Source organism: Cryptomeria japonica, chromosome 4, assembly GCF_030272615.1.
Source record: "Cryptomeria japonica chromosome 4, Sugi_1.0, whole genome shotgun sequence".
Lineage (NCBI taxonomy): Eukaryota > Viridiplantae > Streptophyta > Pinopsida > Cupressales > Cupressaceae > Cryptomeria > Cryptomeria japonica.
Window position 1 is genome coordinate 348,516,392 of NC_081408.1, and position 15,773 is coordinate 348,532,164.

A 15,773-nucleotide genomic window follows, 5' to 3' on the forward strand; every position below is an offset into this window, starting at 1 on the left:
GGTTCCTCAGGAAAGATTGGAGGAGCATGCACAAATACTTCAGGCTATTGTTGAAGTGCCTATTGTTGCTCCTGCAAAGCTTGCTAAGAGAGAGGAGTCTCCATTGTATCAGGACCTGTTGGATGTGTTTCTTGCATCCACCATGAGCATCAAGAATAATGATGACCTAATGGATGGTTGTGTGCAATGTGGTGATGCTCTCATTCTTGAGAGGGGTTGGAATTTGTTTCAATATTTCTACAACAATCCTAGGTCAAATCCATGCAGGTTTGATATGGCTAAATTGATTGTACTTGATGTCTTTGTAGAGGTGGATTTAATAAGAGTTATGGTAGTGATGTATGATTCTGCTTCAAAGACATGAAGGATTGCTGAAGGCACAATCCTGGTTAATATAAGCCCATTGGAAATTGTCAATTGTTTTGGTCTCATAGGGCGAGCAAATGTAGACATTGATACCAAGAGGTTTGAGTAGGAGTATCAGTTAAGAAGAAAACATTATAGGGACAAGGAAGTTCCCCTATTTAGGAAAAGGGATTGGCATGGTGATGTAGCACCAATTATTCCCATTAAGAAGGAGCCCTTTTCTATTGAGTCATTTGAGAAGTATTTTGTTAAAACTTATTATACTTTGTGTCACATTTTGGGGGAATATGCCAAGGAGAAAATGCTAGTGGGGATGATGTTGATGGGCATGAAGATTTAACATAAATTTGTAAACTTAGAATATGACTATGCAACATATGTTTCTTGGAAGATTCATGAAGGGCTAGTGGGAGCAGTAGATAATCCCTTGGAAATAAAATTGAAATTTTCTCCCCTATTGCTCATTTAATTCTTTTCCAGCACAAGTATGAGTGGAGCTCATCTTTAGCTCAAGTTTTACGACAAAAGTGGTGTAGCTTTCCCCATATAGAGGTGGTGTCACATAAGGGATAGAACCTATGAGGCTGCTAACTATGTTGCTTATTATCAACAATTTGTAATGAGGATTATTTCATGGTTGGGTGTGGTGGTGAATAGGGTTCCTACCAAGGTTATGGATTTTCTAAGGCTAAAAGAAAACATGATGGATGATGAAGGGAGGTTTAATTTAGCAGATTGCTTTCAATTTTCAGATTACACAATAATAAGGGTTTATGGATGCCCACCAACTCCTCACCAATTGCCGATGTATGTTTTTTAAAGATTAGCATTTTTTGAATTCATGTGGCAGATGTTGTGGACCCAAAAGTTACATTTGGTAGAGTAGAGGAAGGGCTCTCTCATTTCCAAGTCTACAAGGTTTGGCGAACATGCAGTTGGGGACAAGGTGGTGACCAGACTATAAAATTATTTGGCAACTAGATATGCCTTGAGGTATAGAAAAAATAGAAATTTTGTCATAAGTTGGCTTAAAGCCAAAATTAAGAGAGGGCCCTTTGACCATGATCTATATTTAAATGAATATGTAATAAAAAATTGCCTTACCATAGAACAAGCCCTTCAAAGGAGGAAAAAATGGGCAATTCTTATGAAAATTAAAAATAATACAAGGGCTAGGCATCCAAATTTTCAAGGGTTCTTTTCTAAGGAAAAAGGGCTTGTCATAAGAATTGAGAAAATGTTTGAGAATTTTGAATCCATTTTTATAAGAACCTACGAAATTGAAGATGACATGGCCCATGAAGAAACATGGGAGCATACACTTGTAAATGATCCGAAGCAGCAAGTGCCTTTGCATCAAGATGTGCAACAAGAAGAAGCTATAGGAGGCCAAGGCGGTGGGGTTGTCATTGAAGAGGAAGTTGAGAACATTATTTCCTGGCCACCTAGAGATGTGTAGATAACTGAGGAGCCTTAAAGAAGAAGATATTTTGACTAGCCCCTTCCAATTGACAAATGTGAGGATGAGTGAGCAATTTCTGCTCATATGTTTATATCAGATGATGATTTTGTCAAGAGGCTATAATTGAAGGCTTTGTGGTTGGTCCACCCAAAGGAGTCCTGAAGATACAATATTTGGAGGATCTCTATTTCAATCACATAACCCCACAAGAAGCTAGGGAAATAGTTAAAGAAAGAGGGATGCTCCTTATACTGGGATGGAACTTGGAAACAATATTTTTTTTGGATCAGATAAGACAACAACCTGACCCCACTTTTGTTGTAGAATTTGAAAAGGAGGGAGGTTATCGTGGGTCAAGATATCATCCCGCCATCAAAGCATTAGCCCAATGGGAAAATGCCCCAAGTACTGACAAGCCTAGAGTTTTGATTGGTGTTGAAGAAAGAATAGGGGATGGGGCCATAATAAGGACATTAAAGGATACCTCACCCATGGAGGCAGTAACTCTGTCAATGCACTCTACCATGTTTTCTTTAGATGTTGTGAAGCTGCGGGAAAAAGAAAAAATGATGTTATTGTAGGAGAGAGTTGAGATACATGAAAATATAACTTGATGATGATGGAAAACTCTCAATTAAGGAAATTAGGAAATCATGAGTGTGCACACATATGTGAGGGTAGGTTAGGATAGGATAGGATAAGATTGGTTGGGAGGATAGGGTTGGTTAGAACCCATGGATTAGGCTAGGGGTTAGATTAGAAGGGTAGTTAAAGTTAGGAGACATGTGACTAAATGGAATATTTGAATTAAATTCAAATAAAGGGATGGAAAAGGGGGAATTAATTAATTTGATTAATTAATTCAAGGATTAGAAGAAAGGGGTAAGGGTTAATTAATTAAGATATTAATTATTCTATTTGGCTATGGGGCATGGATTTATTTAATCAATTTAGCCAAAAGGGATACTTGATTTTAATTGAATAAAATGAATTATTGAACTAATTCAAGTGACTTAGGAGATTTGATTTGATTAAATTAATCAGTCAAATTTAAGTGTCTACATTTTGTCCCTCTTCACAATGGCGCTAGAATAGTGTCAATTTGAAGACAATAAAACACCAGCAACTCAGAGAAAAGGGAGCGAGGCAAAAAAATGCCCCAAATGGACAAAGGAATGGCCAAGGATGCCCCCTTAAGAGGGTGCATGGGGAAAAAGGGGTCAAGCAACATCTTGAAAGAAACATTTCCCCAACAGAGAGGAGAAGGGGATAAAATGCAAATGCAGTGTAGATGGAGATGGAAACATCATGGAGTGTGAGCACCTGCAAAACAATATGTCATGTAGTGAGCACTTATTTTTATTTAGAAGTGTATGTGAGTCACCAAGGTATGAAGAACTGGGGTGGAATCTCATATCCAATGCATGGAATGACACATATATGCAGACACATAAGCTAGTCTATCACTACATAGAGTTACAGAGACCGTGCAAGAAACGGTGCTAGAACAACCACAAGAAGAAGACATGCCCCAGTGTAACATGAGATAGTCGAGACCTCATGAGAGTAAAATAAGGAACACCTCCAAAAGACATGCCAAGCAAAAACCAAAAGCAACAAGATCACATCCCGAGCCTTGTTATTCCCAATGCACCATGATATAAAAGAGAAACAGGACCTGTGGATCTTAAAAAGAATATAAAAGATAAAAAAGAATCAAAACCAACATGAGCGTCTCAGATATATTTTATAAAAGGATGATTGATTGGATGAGGATTGATGGTGTCCGACTTGAGAAATGATACATCCTGCGCAGATTGATCATGGGTGTTATTGATGTGAGAATGATATATCTCGAAACAACACTAGGCTAAAAGATTGATGAGAGATGGACCGACAAAAGGGACCTGATATGATCATGATGACAAAGATGCTCATAGATGATTGTTGAAGAGCGAGCTGATAGGATATGATCTCAAAGGACAAGACTAAAACACACAATATGTACAATGACACTTATATACAAGATGTACAAGAGCTATGGATGATGGAGGAGGACCCAAGGACAAGCATGATGTTGCCCCAGTCAAGATGAAAAGCCATGAGAGATTGGTGATTGATGGGGTGTTGCTGAGGTGGGAATGATATATCCCAAAGTAACACAAGGATTGGGAAGGATGCATCCTGATGATGATGATTATATTGGGATCAAGGCTTGCAGTAAGGCTGGGAACAAGACCAAGGATGCAATTGGATGAGTTGTTTATCGTTTGACCATGGATAGCTGAGGAAAATGGATAAGATTTGCATGCGATGGTGGATTGTGAGGAGCGAATGGATTGATTGGATGGAAGGTATTGGATTGTGTGGGGGTAGCCTAGAGATAGATACCAATGATAAGGGATGCAATAGGTGGTGGAATGATATGAGAGGAGGGATGAAAGGATGGAGGATAGGATGAAAAGGATTTGGAGATGGAAGCATTGTAGATGTGGTTGGGAGATGAAAGGATTGTTGGCAAGAGACACTGCATGTATGTTGAGATGTTATCATTTATGGAAACTCATCAGATTTGGCATCCATAGTTCATGTTTTCATCATTCTGGAAGATTGATTAAAATTGATCAAGTATTTGTATGGTCTGGTGAGTAGAACAGTCTATCCGGTAGAGTGTACAATTTGTTTGTTAGCGGATTATTTTGGTTGAGTATTTTTATTTGTAGATATGGGAGATATATTATGGATATGTAATTTACCTTATTCTAGGTTTGTGGCCTCTGGTGTTAAGTTTTGTGTTGGTTTCAGTAAGATCCGGTGTATTGGTTTTTGGCTAGAACAATGGCTATCAACAACAACATGTGGAAATTCAGTATGCGGATCTTATAGATTGATTTTTGTGGTTATTTGTGTGTTCAAGGTTGGTGAGATGACATGTGGGAAGCGTGTGGATATTTTTTTTTGGTTTTCTTAGTTATTTTTGGATTGATTTGAGCCAACTTGGGTAACACGTTTCATGTTGCATGTTATGCGGTTTTTGGGTCGACATGGAATTGACCTAAAATTGGTGATGCAGATATATAAGGTGAATTGATTTGATAATTTTTTATATCTATGGTTATGTGGATGGTTGAATGATTGATTGTGCATAGTTTCATGTGCACAAGTTGAAGATTTGTGCTTCGATATGTTGCAGAATACCAAAACAGAGCAGTATTGCAAAGAAGAGTAAGAATATATTTTTGTGCTTATCCAAAACTATACTTAGGAATTTTTTGATGGTATTTAATAGTTCAAGCACTCTGGTATCTCTTATAATAATTTTGTAAGCCAGTGAGCCTTCTGGGTTGTAGCCCTTATTGTAAACTTTGAGCAGTGAGCTCTAGGCAGTGTGCTTGAATGCATGTGCATTCCCCTTATGTAATATTTTTATACTTCTAACAGAGTATTAATATTGTGGGTTTGAATCCCACCATGGTTTTTCCCTTAATTGTGTTTCCACATAAAAATCTTGGTGTTATGGTGTTGGTGATCTTTACTTTATGTTTCGGTGCTTTAATTTCCCTCATATGCATTAAGTTGTTTGAAGGACAAATTGACAAAGTTAAAAATTGTAGAACATTTATTCACCCCCCCTCTAACTGTTCCTTGATTCCAACATTTGGTATCAGAGCCTATTTCCTTGGAGGAAGCCTAACAAATTGAGGAAGATCTGGGAAGGTAAATCAATGGATTCCGGTCGTCTTAGAAAGCAGCTGGTTGTTGCTCTTGAGGATCTTGATCATTCACAAGATGAGAATCAACAAGTGAAAGCGAATCTCAAAGATGTTGAAGAATACATTGAAACATTGAAGGATTAGTTGAACAAATCAAGGGAAAAGAGAAAGGATCTTGTTAACTAGCTTAAGTAGAAAGAAAGTCAAAGCATTGATGAAGAAGCCTTGAGGGAAAATACAGAAGAATGTGACAGACTTGCTAGAGCTAATACAATCCAAAAGAATGAAATGGAAGCTATTGTGATGATATTAACAAAATAGATTGAAGAAAAGATTGCTCAATGCCTAAAAGACAAATCAGACGAATGTTGCAGACTTGAGAGTGAGAATGGACAACGAAAGAAGATCTTGAAAGGCATATCAATTCTTATTAGATATGATCTTGATGTTGCAAATTAATTCAAGGAGATGTTCTAGATTAGTTCAACCAAGCTTGATGAAATGCTTGTCAGTCAGAAGAATCCTAATGATACTCAAGGTCTTGGATATGAGAAAGGAGAAAGCCCTGAATCTGGTCAGAGCAATCCTAAGACTCAACAATAGAAGAACAACTTAAGAAGGCCTCTGGTAAGACAACCTAATGCTCATAAATTCAATGGTAATTGTTTTGTTTGTAACAAATTTGGTCATATGGATAGTTAGTGCGGAAGTAGGATGATCAATAATGCTCCATCTTTTATCGGTCAATGTTTCAAATGCAACAAAAATGGTCATAAGGCAAATGTATGCAAAACTCTGATGAATAAATTTCAGAATAGGAGAAATGTCACATGTTATGCATGTGGTATGTTTGGACATGTTGCTAATCAATGCAGAACAAGAATAAATCAAATGAATTTTAGGCCTATGCAAGGAAATGTTGTTTTCTATGCTTCCAACAAATTTGGTCACATAGCTAAGTATTGCAGAAGCATAAATATGAATAGGAGAGGTTCGGAAGACAAGAACAAGAATGTGAAGCCTGATGGGAAGGGTAAAGAAAATTTAAAGAAATCATAGATCATATGAAGAAGACATGGGTTAAGAAGACTAATTCAGAGGCAAGAAGTGGGTCCGCACCTAATTCTGGCGCTGGAATTACATCCGATAATTGAACCTAGGCATTCAGCCTTGGGGGAGTTATAATGCAAATCTTTCAAAACCCTATTTTTGATATGTGCCTCTTTTGGGCAGGTTGCAGAAGTGTTTATGATGATTGCAGATATTTATGGTGGATCTTCAGAAGAACTGAGTTGATTTGAAGATCGAAAGAAGAATTACTGACATATATAGAGCATCTGGAAGAATTGGGGTAGAGTGCATTTATTGCAGTAAAAATTTAGGTTTGCAGTGAATAAAAGGTATTTTTCCCTCTTCATTTCTCTTTGCAATAGAAGAGAAGAAGCTTAGAGAGCTCTACGAAGAAGGCGATTGGGCAAAATTTTGTATTACCAATTTCCAAAGCGATTTGGCGAGAAGACCTAATCCGATACCAAAGGTATTTATCAATGAAAACCCTCTTTCAGATTAAGTTTGAAATTTGAATATATAAGAATGGCTACATATTGTACTGCTACCCCTCTGGTTGTAAATATCATTGAGTGTGATCATCCCAACTTCAAAAATCATCTATTTATTTCAATGGAGGACGACCCTAAAAGTGCATTTTTGTTCGTGCCCTACAGAATCCCACATAACGAAGACATAAGGGTTTACAAACATTGTCCAATTGAAGAATTCAGAAGCTCCCAAATGTTGAATCTTTTCAATAATAGGTTATTTGACCAAATTTCCATGTTGAAACTTGAATTTTAAGGATTGAAAAGCAAGGGTTTTGCTCAATTTGTGAAGTTTCTAATGGTGTACGAACGTGAGTGGATCCGATACATCCCGAGTTGTGTTCATGATGAATTCATGTGGTTGGATAAACCGCATAAGATCACTAAAGATGTAATTTAGGCAGTAATAAGGTTGTGTGCATCTAGAGCATTGCCATGTTTGAAAACAATAAAGAATGACATTGTAACCAACATAACCAAATTTAAATTTGATAAAAGAGCGACGACTGTTGATGAAATCTTGGAAGATGACATCTAGTTTGCATCCATGTTGATAGGCTATAAGATTTACTACTCCAGTCGAATGAACTTTGTCTTCGATACTGCTGTATATGCTGCATACGAGATGTTAAGGGAGAAAAAGAAATATGATCTTTGTGAGTTGCTCCAAAGTGAACTTATCAAGAACTTCAAGAAGTTCAAAGAGAACAAGAAGCATCCCTTCAAGTATGGTACCCTGCTTATATACATATTCTTCTACTTTAAGAATGATATTCCAAGAGTTGGTCTAGTAAAGTGGGCATTTGATAGGTCAGTGGGAGTGTAGATCCAGGAGTATCTATACAATTCCGATGACTCCGAATCCTGAAACAAGAATCTATGAGAATATTTTAAGAACTTTCAGGAGGAGATGCATGAGAGGGAGAGAATATTGAAAACCATTATGGAGAAATATGCAGACACCATATGTTTCATGGTTGACACCAACCAATGATTGATGGAAGCGGTGGAGCCCCGAACTTCATGGATTTTACCAATGGTCTATGAGGTTGATGAACATATTTTGGAACTATATACTCAACATTTGCTGAGTCAACTAGTGGACACCAATGAAGAAAGGTTGAGAACCTACAAGGAGAAGAACCTAAACCTACATCAACAATTCAAGAAATTGGTCATTTAGAAGAAAGTTCGGAAAGAGGTTGAAGCTTTTGTAGAAAGCATGGGGATAACCAGGGAAGTTGTCAGAAAAGCCAGAGAAGAGAATATCCTTTATGAGAAGAAAATTGTTAAGGTGGAAGCTACTAAGCCTAAGTCAAAACAAACTGGAAGCACAACCCCCTCCTTCAGTCCTGCTAAGCTAGCAAGACAACCTAAACCTTCAGTCAAGTCATCCAGTGGAGTAGAGAAGAAAAAGAAATCAGTCAGATTTGTGGTGGTTGATGATGAAGAAACTGAATCAGATGAAGCTTCCAAGGAAGTTAAGGAAAAAGGAGTCAAAACCACTAAAATCACACAGGAGAAGCCTTCTGGTACAACTAGATCCAACAAGAAACCAAAGTCAGAAATTGATGAGGCATTAAAACAAGGTAATTTAACTATTATACCTCATATCACATTAGATCAAATTGGGAAAGTAGCTGTTAAGGATGGTAATTTGAAACCACTATCTGAGTGGTATGAATATTTTTTTGAATCCGGAAAGAGTATGTTTTGGTAGAGATATGTTTGGTGATAGGTAAGGTAGAGATAGCTAGAATTATTAACCTAGCTAAACCTAAATTCCAAAGTAAGACTAGAGTTAATAAGATTATGATTGGTAAAATTGATGAAGTTGCAAAAGAGACTGAGACAATTTTGTGGAAAGTTTTATCGAAGATCCAGTATGAAGTTTTCCCCGAGAGAACTTAGGACAATTCGGAAGATTAGTAAACTAAAGATAATAATCCGGTAGATGCTCCAGAGGAGCAATCAATTGAACCAATGGACACATCTATTCCAGAAGTACAAGTTGACAATCTAGGTGATGCAAGTGTTCCGATAGATCAAACTCCTTCTGTTCTGAATTTGTAGACAAACCAATCAAAGGATAATGCTCCAGAAAAGGTTACATTTGAGCCTACTGCGGGGAATAAGGGTGAAAAGGATGCAGGGGAAGAAGATGTGGATATGGATATGACTGAAAATCCTTCAACTAAGGAAGATAATCGTCCGATATCTGAGCAGAAAGCATGTACAAGGAAGGTGGAGGTTAAAGTTGAAGAAGAATCCAAAGCAAGAGACATTGTAGCTGCCAAAAAGGGAAAACAAGTAATAGATGACCTTGAATTCATTCAAGAACAAATCAATCTTGCCTCCTTGTCTCCCATCCAAAAGCTTCAACTGGCATCATTCACTCATGAAAAGGCTAATGAGGATCTTTTAAAATATCACATCGAGGATAGTTTTCTGTTAACTATGGCATCCGACATTTTGGAGAATCTCATGCCATCATTTCAGAAAGATCCATCTAATACCCCAACCGACCAGTTCAAAAGTTTAATTAATTCTATAAACACACATTTTGAATCTTTTGAGAAATCTGCTGAGGAGAAATCTCAAAATGATTTTAATGCCAAAAGGCTTCGCACCTTGAAGAAAATGATCCCAAAAGATAGAGCCACATTAGATGATTGTGTCAAGAGCATGCATGATGCAATGTCCAAAGGTGGAAACTTGCATAAATCATTCATATCCTTGGACAAGTTCACTACGGATATTGAGAAAAAGTCTCAGGAGTACAAGGATCAATTGGAAAGCATATCTAAGTCTGTTGATCCTTTGTCAAAGTCATTGAGCCATCACAAAAATTAGGTAATTTCATTGCTTGAGAAGATTTGGAATCTGCGCTATGATCAGGAAAGGTTAATTGGTAGAGTTGGAGAACTTAGGATCCATATTGTCCCTAAGCTGGATATAACACTAAATGCTCTCAAGGAAAATGATCCAGATGATCTCAAGACAATAGAAGCACAGTCTTATCTTTTCAGTTGGTTTCTAACAATTTTTGAGAACTTGCAAAAGGGTTGGTATAATCACTTGGACTCTTTGAAGAATGTGTATGCAAATAGTTTCAAGTTTTTGTGAATTCTGTATGTACATATGTGTCTAGCATTTTTGGCTTCAATTTTTAATTTCCGGAATCCTACCTTTGCCATTGATGTCAAAGGGGGAGAGTAGAGAAGTGAAAATGTTGATCTTAGGGGGATTTATTTGATTCTTTGGAATCTAGTGATTAGATTCTTGGTTGCAAAGTGTACAGTTCTTTGGTTCTGGTTCGAGCGTCATTTTTTACTAAATTTTGCCATCAATGCCAAAGGGGGAGATTGTTAGCAAGGGACACCACATGTATGTTGAGATGTTGTCATTGATTGCAACTCATATTGGTTTTGGCATATGTAGTTTATGTTTTCATCATTCTGGAAGATTGATTGAAGATTGATCAAGTATTTGTATGGTCTGGTGAGTAGAGCAATGTATCCGACAAAGCGTATAGTTTGTTGGTTAGCAGATTATCTTGGTTGAGTATTTTTCTTTACAGATCTGGGAGATGTATTGTGGATATGCAATTTACCTTATTCTAGGTTTGTGGCCTCTGGTGTTAAGCTTTGTGTTGGTTGGTAAGATTCGGTGGATTGGTTTTTGGCTAGCATAGTGGTTGTCAGCAATAACGTGTGGAAATTCAACATGCAAATCTATTTTTGTAGTTGTTTGTGTGTTCAAGGTTGGGGAGCCGACATGTGGGAAGAATTTGGACATTTTATTTTGGTCCAATTAGTTGTTTTTGGATTGATTTGAGCCAACTTGGGTGACACATTTCATGTTGCGTGTTATGTGGTTTTTGGTCCGACATGGAATTGACCTTAAATTGGTAATGCGGATATATAAGGTGGATTGATTTGATCATTTTTAATATCGATGGTTATGTGGGATGTGTGAATGATCGATTGTGCATAGTTTCACATGTGTAATGTGAAGATTTGTGCTTCGTTTTGTTGTAGAATATCAAAATAGAGTAGTATTGTAGAGAAGAGTAAGAATATGTTTTTGTGATTAAATGGAGCTATACTCAGGAATTTGTTGATGATATTAAATAATTCAAAAAATCTTGCATCTCTTATAATCATTTTGTAAGGCAGTGAGCCTTTCGAGTTGTAGCCCTTATTGTAAACTTTGAGCAGTGAGCTCTAGGCAGTGTGCCTAAATGCATGCGCATTCCCCTTATGTAATATTTTTATACTTCTAATAGGGTATATTAATACTGTGGGTTTGAACCCCACCATAGTTGTTCCCTTAACCGGGTTTCCATGTAAAAATATTGGTGTTATGGTGTTGGTGATCTTTACTTTATGTTTCTGCACTTTATTTTCCCTCATATGCATTAAGTGGTTTAAAGGGTAGATTGAGAAAGTTAAAAATTGCAAAACATTGATTCACCCCCCTCTCAGTGTTCCTTGATTCCAAAAATGATGAGGGATGAAGGGATGGATGTAGATGAGGATTGGGAGAGGAACTAGTTATGGATGAAGGGATGGAGGAATGGGGAGATAAGGATACATGGATGGATCAAGTTATGGATGAAGTGATGGAGGAACTAGGAGATAAGGATTGGTGGATTGATAGATATGATAAGATGACTGACAAAGGGAAGTGGATGAAAGATATGGGAGATAAGGGTCATGGAGGCCGAGAGGTGTCTAAAGCATGTATACATGGTGGCCTTTTATTCTATCAAGATCCAAAGGAGGATGGAGGAAGTGAAATGGATTGGATATGATGGGTGTTGTGTGCAAATACAACACACCCCATTTACGCTACGGAATGGGGACCCACTAAAATTTCTGCTAAGCAGGTCTTATAATTTGAGAGATAAGGAATACGATTGCGTGGAAAATATAATTGCAGGATACAAGATCACTTTGGAAAGAGTTCAAACAAAAGAAAACTCAATTATCTCGACGGCTGTGTCACCCACAAATGAGTGCTGCGAAAAGTATTAGGTTCCTAAGGCAATGCAGGATGAAGAGGTAAGAATTGAAATAAGGTGAAAATGACAAAAGTTAAGATTTCTCCGCTGCTGATGCTTCATGTGATTGAATAAATAGAGACTAGAAAAGATGAGAGAATACGGAAGTGCGGGTATTTTGCGAAAAGTTAATCATGAAGCAAGCCTTGATGAAAAAGTTGAAACATATCTGAATCCCAATAGATTAAAAAGGAAAAGTTTCCCCATAAGATTGTAACCAAGCCACGAGTATGAAAGAAGGGAACAAATAAAGTGCAGCATCAAAGATAAATGATAGAGTGATCTATAGTGTGTTAGTAGCGTTGCAAGGAACATTGCAATTTCTAATTAAGTTTGGTAGAAGGCTGTGCATGCACTTTTAAATTAGGAACATGTGTCCGAATCTTCTAAAAGCTATACTCTGACCCAAAAGCATGAAGATGCCATAGTAACCATTAGATATAGGTTTTTTTGAAATTCCCCCCAAAGTTTTCCAGGTCATTAACTCATTGCATCTTGGATTAAACGTAAGGGATATCGAATCAAGAAATAGTAGGTAAAGTAATGGCATAAATTATGCAATGGTACAATTTAGAATGTTATGAGTTGCAGGTAATATAGGGGCAGATACATGAGCAGGCACAAGATATCTCAATGGGTAGTGTACTCGGATTCGTCCAACGATTCTCACAGCGAAATAGGTAAGTACCCCAAACTCGACTCAATGAATTTACATGAATAATTGATGATTGTGATTGGGTAAGTTGGAAAAGAAGCCAAATAGAAATTAATTAGCTTAAATATTTAGCGCATAGCATGCATATAAGTGACTTAGAGAATGTAAATAGGAAGAAAGAAAAACGAAGTAATGGGTACCCAAAGTAGAACTGAAAAGGGAATTTGAATGGAGATTTCCTCAAGTAATACCCAATACTAGGTTTTACTTGGATACCCATCTGTGAGATTTCAACCTCATAGACATCATTAATAGGATGAGGGAGCCAGTTGCTACAAACGAAATGAAGAACATGGAGCAGAGTCATTTGATATAGGCTGTAGGGTTTCTAGTGGCCATAGATGCCCATGATTTGGTTAAATAGTGCATCCAACATTATGATACGAGTAAAAAGAAGGTTATTTGTAATCACAAGGTGTATGCAAATTTAACACCTGGGGGTTTGAAATAACTTCTCGGACTTCCCACCCCCGCAACATGGATAAATAGAAGCAGGACCCAGGCATAGAAAGAATTTCAAGAAGCAAGGTTAGCATGCAAGAAAACTATGCGGGAGGAGTGGTATATTAGGAAGAAAGGAAACGTATTGGCTAAGATACCCACCCTGGTACTAAGGAAAGAAATACATCCATAAGTGTATATTTCAATCACCTATCTTAGCAGGATAGCCAGGTTAGAGATCAGTGGTTTATTTTAGGAGTGGATACTCACTTACATCTAGAGCTTGAGGCAAAACAAGGGGACTTATGACTGGGCCAAGTTCATTAGCGAATCCATACATCATTATATAGAAGAAACCTCAGGAAATTTCTATATGTCTTCTTATATGGTATATGCATGTGCAGTAAAGGAAAACATTCAAGGTCTGAATACTGTAGGTATTCTTGGAGCAGAACCAGACAAGAATCTAGTACATGCATATTTCTTGAAGGTTGGAAAATAAAGAATCCATGTTGCATTACAAGGAGGTTAATGACTATTTCATCATGAGGATCACTCAGGAAATAGAAGGAAGACCTGGGGAAAGGGTGCCAAAAGAAGTAAGAAAGGTAATTCAATATTATGGAGGATGGTATATTCAATTCCCCACTTGGTCATATTTATGGGCACAAATATTTTTAGGAAGACCCTTCAAATTTACAAGGTACCCATTAGTCTAAGCATGGTTAACTGAATTTTGCAGAAAAATGGTGGAGTTTCATGACAATTACCTAAGCTCTCACTGAAAGCTAGGGTTCAAATTCCTAGTAAAGATTGGAGAATTCAAGTGTGAGTCACTGTAGAATGTAAATAAAGTAGAAGAAGACTTGCTAGCTAGACATTTACAGTAATTCCAATATACCAGGAAGGATTATGACCCTTTGCATAGAATAGAAAGGTATATTACTAAAAGAGTCAAGCACATCCCAGACATAGAGGATTACTGGATAGATTGTGAAGATGAAAAGAAGGTAAGAAAAATAAAATATTACCAGAGATTGACATTGGCACAAGTAAGGCAATTGGGACCTGCTAAAATAGGGATTGAGGTACCTTGGGAAATATGAGGATGATGAAGAAATCCTAAGGCAGGTTTACATAAAAAATAACGTGGAGAAAAGGTCACTAGAAGAACCTGCACCTAATGAGCCAGAGATGGTTTCAATGGATCAGGTGAACCAAACTCTCCTAGAAGCAACTAAAAGGTGGCTAGAGGCATACAAAGAAGAAATGGCACAGAAAGGGACAAAGCACACAATAAGAAGGAAGAGGAAAAGAAAGGACTAAGAGGAAAATGTAGACTTTTTGGTTCATAAGCGGAGTATAGATACGACTAGGATCATAGATCCTGGTACCCTAGAAGCAGAAGAAATGGATCAAGAAGGGGTTGAAATAGTCACTAATGATCCAAACCTAAATATGGTGGCCATAAGTAAAAGGAAGGAGCCACAAGATCAAGGTAGTAAAACTATGCAGACATTCACACAGGAAGAAGAGCTTATGGAAACACAAAAGGGAACATCCTAAGAACATGTATTGTGGGCCATTCCGATAAATGTGTCTTAGTCTGCTTCATAGTTGTTTGCATCTCCCCTGTTGGTTAACAACACCTTTGGTGATATAGTTAAATTTGTTGGAGTTAGTCCCACAGAAGACCTAGGATTTTATGATGATCTAAATTGGGTGTTATAAAAACACCGCAAAGGAGCTATAGGGGAATGGAAAAGGAAGTTGGAACAAGGAAAATCTCCATAGAAAACATCACACAAAACAAAAGCAATGACAAGAGTGTGATGGACCAAGTGATAAACTTGGAAGGATCAGGAGAATCAAAAGAGGACATGCAAAAGAAAAAGATACACAACCTAAAGAAGATGAAATTCCCACCATAGAGGAGAAGAGGATAGAAGGAAAACCAACACTTCGTGAAAAGGGTCAACTGGAAGGAACAGTCGAGAATGTGGAAATGTGGGTCGCGGAGGAAAATGAAGTAACTGAAGAAGCATCACACCAAGAAATGATAATAACTCTACACCAAGAAGAACTAGGAGTCTCACAACAAGAGGGAACCAAGGTCCACCATCCAAAGGGCCAGCAATCACCATAGAAGGAGAATCCTGTCGGAGAAGGTGAAGATTGAACACAAAGGTTAAAGGAATCAACAAACATAACAGATAACAGGACAGAGTAGATAAATGAAAAAGAGAAAAATAAAGGAGAGTCACATCAGGTTGAGATGAAGAATAACTCTTATAGAGGAGAAGAGGGAAATCTAAGCCAGAAAGAGGCAGAAAGAAGTCAGAAAGAAGGAAAAGAGAAATCCATATTAAAGGTGACATACATAGTGAATGATGAAATCGGGAATATGCTCGAA